The sequence below is a fragment of the Triticum aestivum genome, chromosome 2A, assembly GCF_018294505.1.
Source record: "Triticum aestivum cultivar Chinese Spring chromosome 2A, IWGSC CS RefSeq v2.1, whole genome shotgun sequence".
NCBI lineage: Eukaryota > Viridiplantae > Streptophyta > Magnoliopsida > Poales > Poaceae > Triticum > Triticum aestivum.
Genome location: NC_057797.1, coordinates 270,533,929 through 270,547,801, shown reverse-complemented (window position 1 = coordinate 270,547,801; position 13,873 = coordinate 270,533,929).

Below are 13,873 nucleotides of genomic sequence, written 5' to 3'. Positions count from 1 at the left end.
GTTGGTGGACTTCAGTACTTGACGATCACGAGACCAGATATCTCTTATGCTGTTAACAGGGTTTGTCAGTATCTTCAGGCTCCCAGAGATACTCATTGGGCTGCTGTTAAATGCATTCTTTGTTATGTTCAGTTCACCCTGACATTTGGTATGCATATTCGGCCGACTTCCTCTCGGGTCCTTTTGGCCTTCTCTGATGCAGATTGGGCTGGTAGCCCAGATGACAGGCAGTCCACGGGGGGTTATGCAGTATTCTTTGGCTCTAATTTGATCGCCTGGAGTGCTCGGAAACAGGCTACTGTGTCACGTAGCAGTACTGAAGCTGAGTACAAGGCTGTGGCTAATGCTACTGCAGAGATTATTTGGGTGCAGTCTTTGCTTCAGGAGTTGGGTTTGTCTCAACCACAGCCTCCTATTCTTTGGTGTGATAACATCGGTGCTACATACCTTTCTGCAAATCCAGTATTTCATGCCCGAACGAAACACATTGAAGTTGACTATCACTTTGTACGGGAACGTGTATCACAGAAGCAACTCCAGATCAAGTTTATCTCATCTAAGGATCAACTTGCAGACATCTTCACTAAGCCTTTACCACTGCCACAGTTTGAGGCTTGTAGGCGCAATCTTACCCTTCTCAGTTCTTTAGAAAGTGGCTAAGATTGAGGGAGGGTGTTAGACTATGTATAGCTTCTGTACCTATGTATGTATATTGTACGTATTGTAACACAACCATTATATATAATGAGATAAGCCACCCCTAGAGGGTTGTGCTGGTTCCCAAAACTTATTGTCTTACACAGGCTGACAGTACACTCAAGAAGGTGACTGAATCTGGTTTGAACCCATAATGAAGCATACCTTCAAACATCTTGATGGTGTTCTTTGCCTGACCGCAGTGTGTGTAGGCTGAAATAAAAGCATTCCATGAGATGGAATTCCTCTCAGGCATCTCATCAAATGTTTGGAGCGCCTCATCCAAACAGCCACACTTTGCATACATGTCAAGAAGGGCACTTCCCGAGGGAGCCATAACCCATGAAACTCCACTGAGGCATGGCCGCGAGCTTTGCTGGGAGATGGCACGGCTGTGAGGCGGGGAGCTGCGGCTGCCATCGGTGGACTTGCCCACGCGCTCGAGTTGAACTGACAAGCAACCCATAGGCCAGCGGCAGTCGGGCCCCACTAACGGTGCTCTGGCATGAAGGAGCACAGGGAGAGGAACTTGGACGGACACCGGTGGGGCAATTGGACTACTGAAGCAGTGGCCGGAGCAACATCCTGTGGCGGCCAGCGACGGTAGCTGGACTACGACGCATGGCGGCCGGCGTGTGGAGGAGGAAGTGCTGGAGGAAAGTTACAACCGCAGGTTGAGGAGTGTCGTGGAGGTCACTTGCTACTGTGGGTAGCCGGCGACCATAGTGTGAAGCTCCTCGTCCACCCAAGATGCTCAACCCGACCTGTAGTGGATGGGACCACAACTACAGTCGACAGGAAGGTCAAGACGGCCGTCGCTGGAAGTTCAACAATCCTTGTAGATCCACCGGAGCCGTGTCTTCACCGGAGAAAAGAGAGGGAGGAGTGGCGCATGGCTAGGAGGCGGCCGGAGGAGCTGTGAGGGACGCTGACACCGGCGAAAGGATGGGCCGGAGGAGCTGTGGTGGTGGTGAATCCGGGGATGCCCCGGTGGCCGGGTCGGCGGCGCCAGTTGTGTGCATGGCGGTGGCGGTGGAAGCGCGCATGGGGAGGGGGTAAGCCGACTGACTGGGATCCCGTGGTGGCGGAGCAATGTAGGGCGGCGGCGGCAGCGCGCGGGGTGGGGCGGCGATGACGGCTCGCGGTGCGCGAGGTAGGAGGCGATGCGGGGTGGGCGAGGTAGGAGGTGGTGCGGGGTGGGGAGGCTGGATCGGGGGGAGGTTTAGGGGAACGTGGGGAGGGAGGGAGGTTGCGGGAGAGAGGACATGATTTTCATTTTTTTCTCGGGAGTTTGGGAGGACCTCTGTCGCCCCTATATAGACGCACTCTGATCCAAATAGTTATTCTAATCCTGGGATTAAAATAGTGCTACTCTATATATAGGTGAAGACCAAATCAACATTGCGAAGATAAACTCTGAAGTCAATTCAATGTTGAAGACAAACCAAGTATGAAAATAATGCAATCATGATGCCAAACAAAAATCTTCAAGAAAGTTTGGTGGTCGTGTTACCCACCGTATAGGAAGTATTAGACCCAGACACGGTGCACAATTATGGTGGCACTCCAAAGTCAAATTCCACATTAATATGTTCAGAATTAGAGGGTAAGTCTTCATGAATTGAAGATATACATTACTTCGTGTGTTCCACATCTAAGTCATCAACATGCATAAGCGTTAGGATCTGTGTCTATTCACATGACATTTGAGGATTCTAGGATATTTATCTCACACTCCATCTTGCAAAACCTTTTCTCATCCAAGGGCTTCGTGAATGATATCAATGTCTTCCTTCATAACATGATCTCTGAGAAAGTGATGACAGATCTGAATGTGCTTTGTCTTCGAGTGCTGAACTGGATTCTTCGCAATCTTGGTGGCGCTTTCATTGTCACAATTGAGTGGCACCTGCTTCAGGTTGATGCCATAGTCCTTGAGAGTTTGCTTCATACAGAGAATCTGAGCACAGCAAGATCCAGTAGCAATGTATTCAGATTCAGCAGTTCAGAGTGATACACAGTTCTGCTTCTGTGAAGACCAACAAATAAGAGATCGTCCAAGAAAATGACATGTGCCTGATGTGGACTTGCGATAAACATTGTCACCAGCATAATCAGCATATGATAATCCAACTAGATCAAACTCTGAGCCCTTGGGATACCATAATCCTAGTGTTGGGGTGTGAGCCAAATATCTAAGAATTTGCTTCACAGTGAGGTGATGCGATTCCTTTGGTGCCACTTGGAATCGGGCACACATGCAAACGCTAAGCATTATATTAGGCCTAGACGCATATAAGTATAATAAAGAACCAATCATAAAGTGGTATACCTTTTGATCGAATTCTTTACCATTGTCGTCGGGGCCCAATTGGCATTTGGTTGGCATTGGCATCGTGTACCCTTTGCAGTCTTGCATCCCAAACTTCTTCAGGAAGTCTTTGAGGTATTTCGCTTGTGATATGAAGATGCCATTTCTTTGTTGATGGATTTGAAGACCGAGGAAGAATTTCAGCTCTCTCATCATGGACATCTGATAATGCTCTTGCATCATATGCCCAAACTCATCACCATATCTCGTGTCAGTGCAGCCCAAGATAATATCATCCACATAGATTTGGCATACAAACAATTCACCATCAAATGTCTTCGTCAAGAGAGTAGGATCTAGAGACCCAGGTTTGAATCCTTTTCTCTTCAGGAAGTCTTTGAGCATGTCATACCAAGTGCGATGTGCTTGTTTGAGGCCATACAGTGCCTTGTTCATCTTGTACACCATATCAGGGCGCTTTGGATCTTAAAAACCAGGTGGTTGTGCGACATACACTTCTTCAATTTTGCCATTGAGGAAGGCACTCTTTACATCCATTTGGTACAGAAGAATGTTGTTGTGGTTGGCATAGGCTAACAATATGCGAATGGCTTCAATCCTAGACATAGGAGCAAAGGTTTCATCAAAGTCAATTCCTTCCACTTGTGTGTAACATTGGGTAACGAGACGAGCCTTGTTTCTGAGAACTTGACCATGCTCATCTTGCTTGTTGCGATAGATCCATTTTGTGCCAATGATATTGTGCTTGCGAGGATCAAGACGCTTAATGGTACGTATCCGTCGTATCTATAATTTTTGATTGTTCCATGCCAATATTATATAATTTTCATATATTTTTGGAAACTTTTTATACTATTTTTGGGGACTAACATATTGATCCCGTGCCCAGTGCCAGTTCCTGTTTGTTGCATATTTTTTGTTTCGCAGTAAATCCATATCAAACGGAGTCCAAACGGGATTAAAACTGACGGATATTTTTTTTGGAATATATGTGATTTTTGGAAAGAAAAATCAACACGAGACGATGCCCGAGGGGGCCACGAGGCAGGGGGGTGCGCCCCAGGGGGTCAGGAGTGCCCGGGGCCCTCGTGGCCACCCCGTAAGGCGGTTGATGCCCTTATTTCACCACAAGAAATATAATATCCGGATAAAGATCGTGTTAAAGTTTCAGCCCAATCGGAGTTACAGATCTCCGGGAATATAAGAAATGGTGAAAGGGCAGAATCTGAGAACGCAGAAACAGAGAGAGACAGAGAGACAAATCTAGTCTCGGAGGGGCTCTCGCCCCTCCCACGCCATGGAGACCATGGACCAGATGGGAAACCCTTCTCCCATCTAGGGAGAAGGTCAAGGAAGAAGAAGAAGGAGCGGGGGCTCTCTCCACCGGGGACCATCATCATCACCGCAATCTACACCAACACCTCCACCATCTTCACCAACATCTCCATCACCTTCCCCCCTGTATCTACAGCGGTCCACTCTCCCGCAACCCGCTATACCCTCTACTTGAACATGGTGCTTTATGCTTCAGATTATTATCCAATGATGTGTTGCCATCCTATGATGTCTGAGTAGATTTTCGTTGTCTTATCGGTGGTTGATGAATTGCTATGATTGATTTAATTTTCTTGTGGTTATGTTGTTGTCCTTTGGTGCCCATCATATGAGCGTGTGCATGCATCACACCATATGGTTAGTTGTATGTTGATAGTACTATGTATTGGAGGGCAAGAGTGACAGAAGCTTCAACCTAGCATCAAAATTGATGCATACAGGATTGAACGGGGACCAATATATCTTAATGCTATGGTTGGGTTTTACCTTAATGAGCGTTAGTAGTTGTGGACGCTTGCTAATAGTTCCAATCATAAGTGCATAGAATTCCAAGTGAGGGATGACATGCTATCAGTGGCCTCTCCCACATAAAACTTGATATCGGTCTAGTAAAGTAGTCAATTTCTTACGGACAATTTCGCAACTCCTACCACCACTTTTCCACACTCGCTATACTAACTTTATTGCTTCTTTACCTAAACAATCCCTACTTTTTATTTATGTGCACTTTATATTCTTGCAAACCTACCCAACAACACCTACAAAGTACTTCTAGTTTCATACTTGTTCTATGTAAAGCGAATGTCAAGCGTGCGTAGAGTTGTATTGGTGGTCGATAGAACTTGAGGGAATATTTTTTCTACCTTTAGCTCCTCGTTGGGTTTGACACTCTTACTTATCAAAAATGGTTGTGATCCCCTATACTTGTGGGTTATCAAGACCTTTTTTTGGCGCCATTGCCGGGGAGCAATAGCGTGGGGTTAATATTCTCGTGTGTGCTTATCTGCTTTATCACTAAGTAATTTTTATTTGCTGTTCTTAATTTTTTTCTATCTTTAGTTATGGGTAGGAAACTCAAAATACAAAAAAAAATAGTTGTACCTACTACACCAATGGTTGAAGAACCATTCAAAATCTATCACACTCCTAAAGCTTTTTACTTGGATCATCTTCGATCCCTTTGTGCTTGTGCTGAAACCCCAACTAGCTTAGTTGAGGGAAAATATTTAGATGAGCATGCTTGTTATGTGAGACACCGCTTATCTCAAAAAGGAGAACTTTTACTGGATAAAATTCATCATTTTCAATGCTATGCTTGGAATTTATGTGAAATATATGATGTTACTTGTTGTTCTGAAAACCCTAAGAAACACCTTCCCTACCAATGTGAGTTTAGTAATAATGGAATCATATCTTCGTATGCTAAGGGTGTTTATAATTACTATGATTGTTGCTTTTAAGGGTGCTTATGAAATTCCTTCTTTGATTGAAAAGTATGATGCTACTCTTTACAAATCTGAAATTTTTTCCATACTTAAATATTGTTATGATAATTGTGCTTCTAATGCCTGTGTTACACCATATATTGAGGACTCCTCCATTGTCCAAGAAGAGACTAATATTTTGCAGGAGTCTATGGAAGAATAAAGTAATGACATTGTGAGCTCATTAGATAAAAAAGATGAGGAGGAGAGCGAGGAACAAAAGGAGGAAGAGCAGATTGATCACCCGTACCCACCTTCTAATGAGAGTAACTCTTCAACTCATACATTGTTTAATTTCCCTTCGTGCTTACCGAAGGATCATTGCGATGACTGTTATGATCCCATTGATTCTCTTGAAATATCCCTTTTTGATGATGCTTGCTATGCTTGTGGCCAAGATGCCAATATGAATTATGCTTATGGAGATGAACTTGCTATAGTTCCTTATGTTAAACATGAAATTGTTGCTATTGCACCCACGCATGATAGTCCTATTATCTTTTTGAATTCTCCCAACTACACTATATCGGAGAAGTTTACCCTTATTAAGGATTATTTTGATAGATATAATATGCATGTGCTTGCTGCTCCTACTTGCAATTATTATGAGAGAGGAACTACATCTCCGCCTCTTTATGCTTCGAACACGAAAAAATTGCAAGAAATTGTTTGTACTATGCATTGGCCTTTACTTTGTGTGCATGAATTGTTCTTTTATGACATGCCGATGCATAGGAAGAGAGTTAGACTTCATTGTTGCATGATTTATGTTACTTTGTGCTCACTACTAAATGCCAAATCATTGTTAATTAAAATTGGCTTTGATATACCTTGGGATCTGGGTGGATCCATCACTTGAGCACTATGTGCCTAGCTTAATGGCTTTAAAGAAAGCGCTGCCAGGGAGACAACCCGGAAGTTTTAGAGAGTCATTTATTTCTGTTGTGTGTTTTTATAAGGTTTAAAAATAAAAATAATGTGCCAAGGTTTGCCTTTAGGATGTTTTAGATGCTTCTTGGTTTGTACGGAGCAGGAAAGAAACTTTGGCTGTAGTGCACGATTTTACATTTTTTACTAGAACATCAAACGGTTCCGAAACTTCTTGCACTGTCTTTCTATACAATTTTTTATTGTTCCTAATTTTCGTATAATTTTTGGAGTACAAGAAGTATGGTGAATGTTCAAATTACTACAGACTATCGTGTTTTAGACAGATTCTGTTTTTGATGCATAGTTTGCTTGTTTTGATGAAACTATCGATTTATATCAGTGGATTAAGCCATGGAAAAGTTCTATTACAGTAGCTATAATGCAAAAAAATATGAATTGGTTTGCAACAGTACTTAGAGTAGTGATTTGCTTTATTATACTAACGAATCTTACCGAGTTTTCTGTTGAGTTTTGTGTGGATGAAGTGTTCGAAGATCGAGGAGGTCTCGATGTGAGGAGAAGGAGGAGAGGCAAGAGCTCAAGCTTGGGGATGCCCAAGGTACCCCAAGTAAATATTCAAGGAGAATCAAGCGTCTAAGCTTGGGTATGCCCCGGAAGGCATCCGATCTTTCTTCAACAAATATCAGTATGTTTTCGGATTCATTTCGTTCATGCGATATGTGCAATCTTGGAGCGCCTTTTGCAATTAGTTTTCATTTTTATTTTATGCACCATGCTGGTATGAGATAGTCCTTGGTTGATTTATAGAATGCTCATTGCACTTCACTTATATCTTTCGATTATGGCTTTATAGAATGCTTCATGTGCTTCGCTTATATCATTTGAAGTTTGGATTGCCTGTTTCTCTTCACATAGAAAACTGCCATTTGTAGAATGCTCTTTTGCTTCACTTATATTTGTTAGAGCGTGGGCATATATTTTGTAGAAAGAATTAAACTCTCTTGCTTTACTTATATATATTTAGAGAGTTGACAGGAATTGGTCATTCACATGGTTAGTCATAAAATCCTACATAAAACTTGTAGATCACTGAATATGATATGTTTGATTCCTTGCTATAGTTTTGCGATATAAAGGTGGTGATATTAGAGTCGTGCTAATGGAGTAATTGTGAAATTGAGAAATACTTGTGTTGAGGTTTGCAAGTCCCGTAGCATGCACGTATGGTGAACCGTTATGTAACGAAGTTGGAGCATGAGGTATCTATTGATTGTCTTCCTTATGAGTGGTGGTCGGGGACGAGTGATGGTCTTTTCCTACCAATCTATTCCCCTAGGGGCATGCGTAGTAGTACTTTGCTTTGAGGGCTAATAAACTTTTGCAATAAGTATATGAGTTCTTTATGACTAATGTGAGTCCACGGATTATACGTACTCTCACCCTTCCATCATTGATAGCCTCTTCAGGTACCGTGCATTGCCCTTTCTCACCTCGAGAGTTGGTACAAACTTCGCCGGTGCATCCAAACCCCATGATACGATACGCTCTATCACACATAAGCCTCCTTACATCTTCCTCAAAACAGCCACCATAGCTACCTATCACGGCATTTCCATAGCCATTCCGAGATATATTGCCATGCAACTTCCATCATCATCATATACATGACTTGAGCATTTATTGTCATATTGCTTAGCATGATCCTAAGATACTAGCATGATGTTTTCATGGCTTGTCCGTTTTTTGATGTCATTGCTATGCTAGATCATTGCACATCCCGGTACACCGCCAGAAGCATTCATATAGAGTCATATCTTTGTTCTAGTATCGAGTTGTAATATTGAGTTGTAAGTAAATAAAAGTGTGATGATCATCATTATTAGAGCATTGTCCCAGTTAAGAAAGGATGATGGAGACTATGACTCCCCCACAAGTCGGGATGAGACTCCGGACTTTAAAAATAAATAAAAGAGGCCAAAGAAGCGCAAATAAAAAAAAGAAAAAAACAGGCCAAAGAAGCCCACCAAAACAAAAAAAAGAAAAAAAATGAGAGAAAAAGAGAGAAGGGGCAATGTTACTATCCTTTCACCACACTTGTGCTTCAGAGTAGCATCATGTTCTTCATATAGAGAGTCTCTTGAGTTATCACTTTCATATACTAGTGGGAATTTTTCATTATAGAACTTGGCTTGTATATTCCAATGATGGGCTTCCTCAAATGCCTTAGGTCTTCGTGAGAAAGCGAGTTGGATGCACACCCACTTAGTTTCTTTGATGAGCTTTCATATATTTATAGCTCTAGTGCATTCGTTGCATGGCAATCCCTACTCCTTGCGTTGACATCAATCGGTGGGCATCTCCATAGCCCATTGATTATCCGCGTCAATGTGAGACTTTCTCCCTTTTTGTCTTCTCACACAACCTCAATCATCATATTCTATTCCACCCATAGTGCTATGTTCATGGCTTGTGCTCATGTATTGCGTGAGGGTTGAAAAGGCTGAAGCACGTTAAAAAGTATGAACTAATTGCTCGGCTTGTCATCGAGGTTGTGCATGATTTGAATGCTTTGTGTGGTGAAGATGGAGCATAGCCAGACTATATGATTTTGTAGGGATGAGATTTCTTTGGCTATGTTATTTTGATAAGACATAATTGCTTGGTTAGTATGGTTGAACTATTATTGTCTTAATGTCAAATGATAGACTATTGCTTTGAATCACTCGTGTCTTAATATTCATGCCATGATTAGATTATGTGATCAAGATTATGTTAGGTAGCATTCCACATCAAAAATTATCTTTTTTATCATTTACCTACTCGAGGACGAGCAGGAATTAAGCTTGGGGATGCTGATACGTCTCTGTCGTATCTATAATTTTTTATTGTTCCATGCTAATATTATACAACTTTCATATATTTTTGGCAACTTTTTATACTATTTTTGGGGACTAACATATTGATCAAGTGCCCAGTGTCAGTTCCTGTTTGTTGCATGTTTTTTGTTTCGTAGTAAATCCATATCAAACGGAGTCCAAACGGGATAAAAACTGACGGAGATTTTTTTGGAATATATGTGATTTTTGGGAAGAAAAATCAATGCGAGACGATGCCTGAGGGGGCCACAAGGTAGGGGGGCGCCCCAGGGGTCAGGAACGCCCTGGGCCCTCGTGGCCACCCCATAAGGCGGTTGATGCCCTTCTTTTTCCGCAAGAAACCTAATATCTGGATAGAGATCGTGTTAAAATTTCAGCCCAATCGGAGTTACGGATCTCCGGGAATATAAGAAACGGTGAAAGGGCAGAATCTGAGAACACAGAAACAGAGAGAGACAGAGAGACATATCCAATCTCGGAGGGGTTCTCGCCCCTCCCACGCCATGGAGACCATGGACCAGAGGGGAAACCCTTCTCCCATCTAGGGAGAAGGTCAAGGAATAAGAAGAAGGAGGGGGCTCTCTCCCCCTCGCTTCTGGTGGCGCCGGAGTGCCACCGGGGGCCATCATCATCACTGCAATCTACACCAACACCTCCGCCATCTTCACCAACTTCTCCATTACCTTCCCCCCTCTATCTACAGCGGTCCACTCTCCCACAACCCGTTGTACCCTCTACTTGAACATGGTGCTTTATGCTTCATATTATTATCCAATGATGTGTTGCCATCCTATGATGTCGGAGTAGATTTTCATTGTCCTATCGGTGGTTGATGAATTGCTATGATTGATTTGATTGTGGTTATGTTGCTGTCCTTTGGTGCCCATCATATGAGCGCGCGTGTGGATCACACCATAGTGTTAGTTGTATGTTGATAGGACTATGTATTGGAGGGCAAGAGTGATAGAAGCTTCAACCTAGCATAGAAATTGATGCATACAGGATTGAAGGGGGACCAATATATCTTAATGCTATGGTTGGGTTTTACCTTAATGAGCATTAGTAGTTGTGGACGCTTGCTAATAGTTCCAATCATAAGTGCATAGAATTCCAAGTTAGGGATGACATGCTAGCAGTGGCCTCTCCCACATAAAACTTGCTATCGGTCTAGTAAAGTAGTCAATTTCTTACGGACAATTTCGCAACTCCTACCACCACTTTTCCACACTCGCTATACTAACTTTATTGCTTCTTTACCTAAACAGTCCCTACTTTTTATTTATGTGCACTTTATATTCTTGCAAACCTCCCCAACAACACCTACAAAGTACTTCTAGTTTCATACTTGTTCTACGTAAAGCGAACGTCAAGCGTGCGTAGAGTTGTATCAGTGGTCGATAGAACTTGAGGGAATATTTTTTTCTACCTTTATCTCCTCGTTGGCTTCAACACTCTTACTTATCGAAAACTGTTGCGACCCCCTATACTTGTGGGTTATCACTTAACTAGCTCCGAGACATTATTTAGCTCAAACTGTTGAAGCTCTTCTTGCATAGCTTGAATCCATTCAGGTTCCATGAAGGCTTCACCATCTTTCTTGGGTTCAGATATAGAGACAAATGCAAAGTGGTCACAGAAGTTTGCTAGTTGTTTTGCTCTTGAACGAGTGAGTGGACCAGGTGCATTGATACTATCAATTATCTTCTCAATATGGTCTTCATTTGCAACTCGAGGATGTATTGGACGAAGATTTCGCCCTTGCTGGTCAGTGTCTTCATCTTCAGCATTGGCTTCAGGCTGAGCAGTGTCTTCATGCTGATTAGGTGTAGAAATGATAATTTCTTCTTTAGCCCGTTCCTCGGTGGGTATGATTTCTCCAGTACCTATAAGCTTGATAGATTCACTTGGTGTAGCTTCATTTAGCACATTAGGTAGGTGCTCTCTTTGCGAGTTGTTAGTCTCATCAGACCGCACATCTAAAGTTTCAACCACTTTATGGTAGAAGAGGTTGAAGACACTGTAGGTGTGTGAATCCTTTCCGTAACCAAGCATAAAACCTTCATGTGCTTTTGGTGGAAATTTTGAAGTGTGATGTGGATCCTTGATCCAGCACCTAGCACCAAAGACTTTGAAATAGCTGACATTTGGCTTCTTACCATTCAGAAGCTCATGGATGTCTTCTTGAAGAACTTACAAAGTGTCGGGGGAAACTGATCCACGAACACCTATGGGGCCGGCGGACCGGGCCCCTTTCGGTTCGGCGGGGGACGGAGATCGCACGAAGAGCAGATCGAGGCAAAGCACACGAGCAGTTTACCCAGCTTCGGAGCTCTCCGGAGAGATAACACTCCTACTGCTGCTTGTTTGATTATCTTGTGTTCTTGCTCTAGAGAGAGAGCGTAGTGTTTTTCTGGGTTACGAATGAGTCGAACTTCGCGAACCAGTCGAACCGAACCCCCTCTACGTTGCGCATGGGCCTCCTTTTATACGCTAAAGGGGTCACCGACAGGTGGCAACGCCGAGAAGGGTACAAATGTAAAAAGTGAGGTGGTTGGTACAGTTACTTGTATAGTGCACCCTACCTAACCCTGACGGCAGGGGACAAGGGCATTAAATGCCTGTCTGAGTCGCCCAAACAGTGCAGAAAAGGACCGTTAGGGGCGCCACCGTTCGCCACGATGGCGATCTTGTCAGCTTCGCATGCCACTGCGCACCGCTGGCTGCACAGCCTCCCGCCACGCGCGCCTGGAGAGGCCCCCAGAGCGACACGTTGGTGGATGCACTGGACCGTGGGCACAGAGTGGCCGCCTGCCGTGGCAAGCGCCTTGCCGCTGTTGTTATCTTGTCGGGTCCGGAGGCTTGTCGCTCACCGGGCCTCGAGGTACCTTGGTTGGTCTTCCCGGCAAGCTCCTCTTGCCGGGGCCTTGTTGCCTTGCCGGAGCGCGTGGCGCGTCGCGGCAAGTTCCTTGGAGTGCCTTGGTTGGCCTTCCCGGCAAGCTCCTCTCGCCAGGGCCTTGTCTCCTGAGCTTAAATACTTTGTTCTTGAATGGCTCCAAGGGAACCACGGAGGATCTTGGTGTTAGCCCGGCAAGCCTTGCCGCGGGGTGCTGCAACTGCCCGTGCACAAGTTCGGGGTACTAGGGTACCCCTATTCTAGTACACCGACACGAAGATAAACTCCGTTGATGATGTGGCAAGCAGTATCAATGGCTTCAGGCTAGAACTTCCTTGGAGTCTTGTAAGCACAAGCATCGTACGTGCCTTCTCAATGAGGGTTCTATTCTTGCGCTCCACGATGTCGTTCTACTGAGGTGTGTAGGGAGGAGAGAACTCATGTGTGATGCCCAATGTACCAAGATAAGTGTCGAGGCCTGTGTTCTTGAGTTCAGTGCCATTGTAACTTTTGATGTGCTTAATCTTGATGCCATATAGTTGGTCATTGCTCGATTGGCGAAGCATATGAAGACATCCTGCACTTCATTCTTGTAGAGAATTATGTGCACCCATGTATATCTTGAATAGTCATCAACAATAACGAAGCCATAAAGATGTGCAGTGGTAGTAAGGATAGAGTAGTGAGTAGGGCCAAATAAGTCCATGTGTAGTAGCTCGAAGGGGCGTGTTGTAGTCATGATTGTCTTCGAGGGATGCTTGGCCCTAGTCATCTTCCCGTCTTCACAAGCACCACATAGATGATCCTTCTTGAACTTGACGTCCTCTATGCCAATTATATGCTTCTTCTTCTTCATGAGAGTGTGCAAGTTCCTCATGCCCGCATGTCCTAGCCTCTGATGCCATATCCAACATTCTAAAGCTTTTGCTAGAAGACATACGACAAGCTGTGGTCCTGTGGAGAAATCTACCATATACATATCGTCTCTTCGATACCCTTTGAAGACTAGAGATTTGTCAGATTCCATAAGCACAAGCCAACGATATTTTCCAAATATCACAATCATGTTTAGATCACAAAGCATTGAGACATACATTAAGTTGAATCCATGGGAGTCTACAAGCATCACTTTATCCATGTGTTGATCCTTTGAGATTGCAACTCTACCTAAGCCCAATACCTTGCTTTTACTAGTGTCAACAAATGTGATGTGGCTTTTAGTAGATGGACGTAGGATTGAATCCATGAGAAGACTTCGATCACCAGTCATGTGTTTAGTGCATCCACTGTCCATGATCCACTCAGTAGCTTTTAGAGTCGTACCCTATAGTGCAGTTAGCGGGATATGCTTCACCAAGAGTATTGT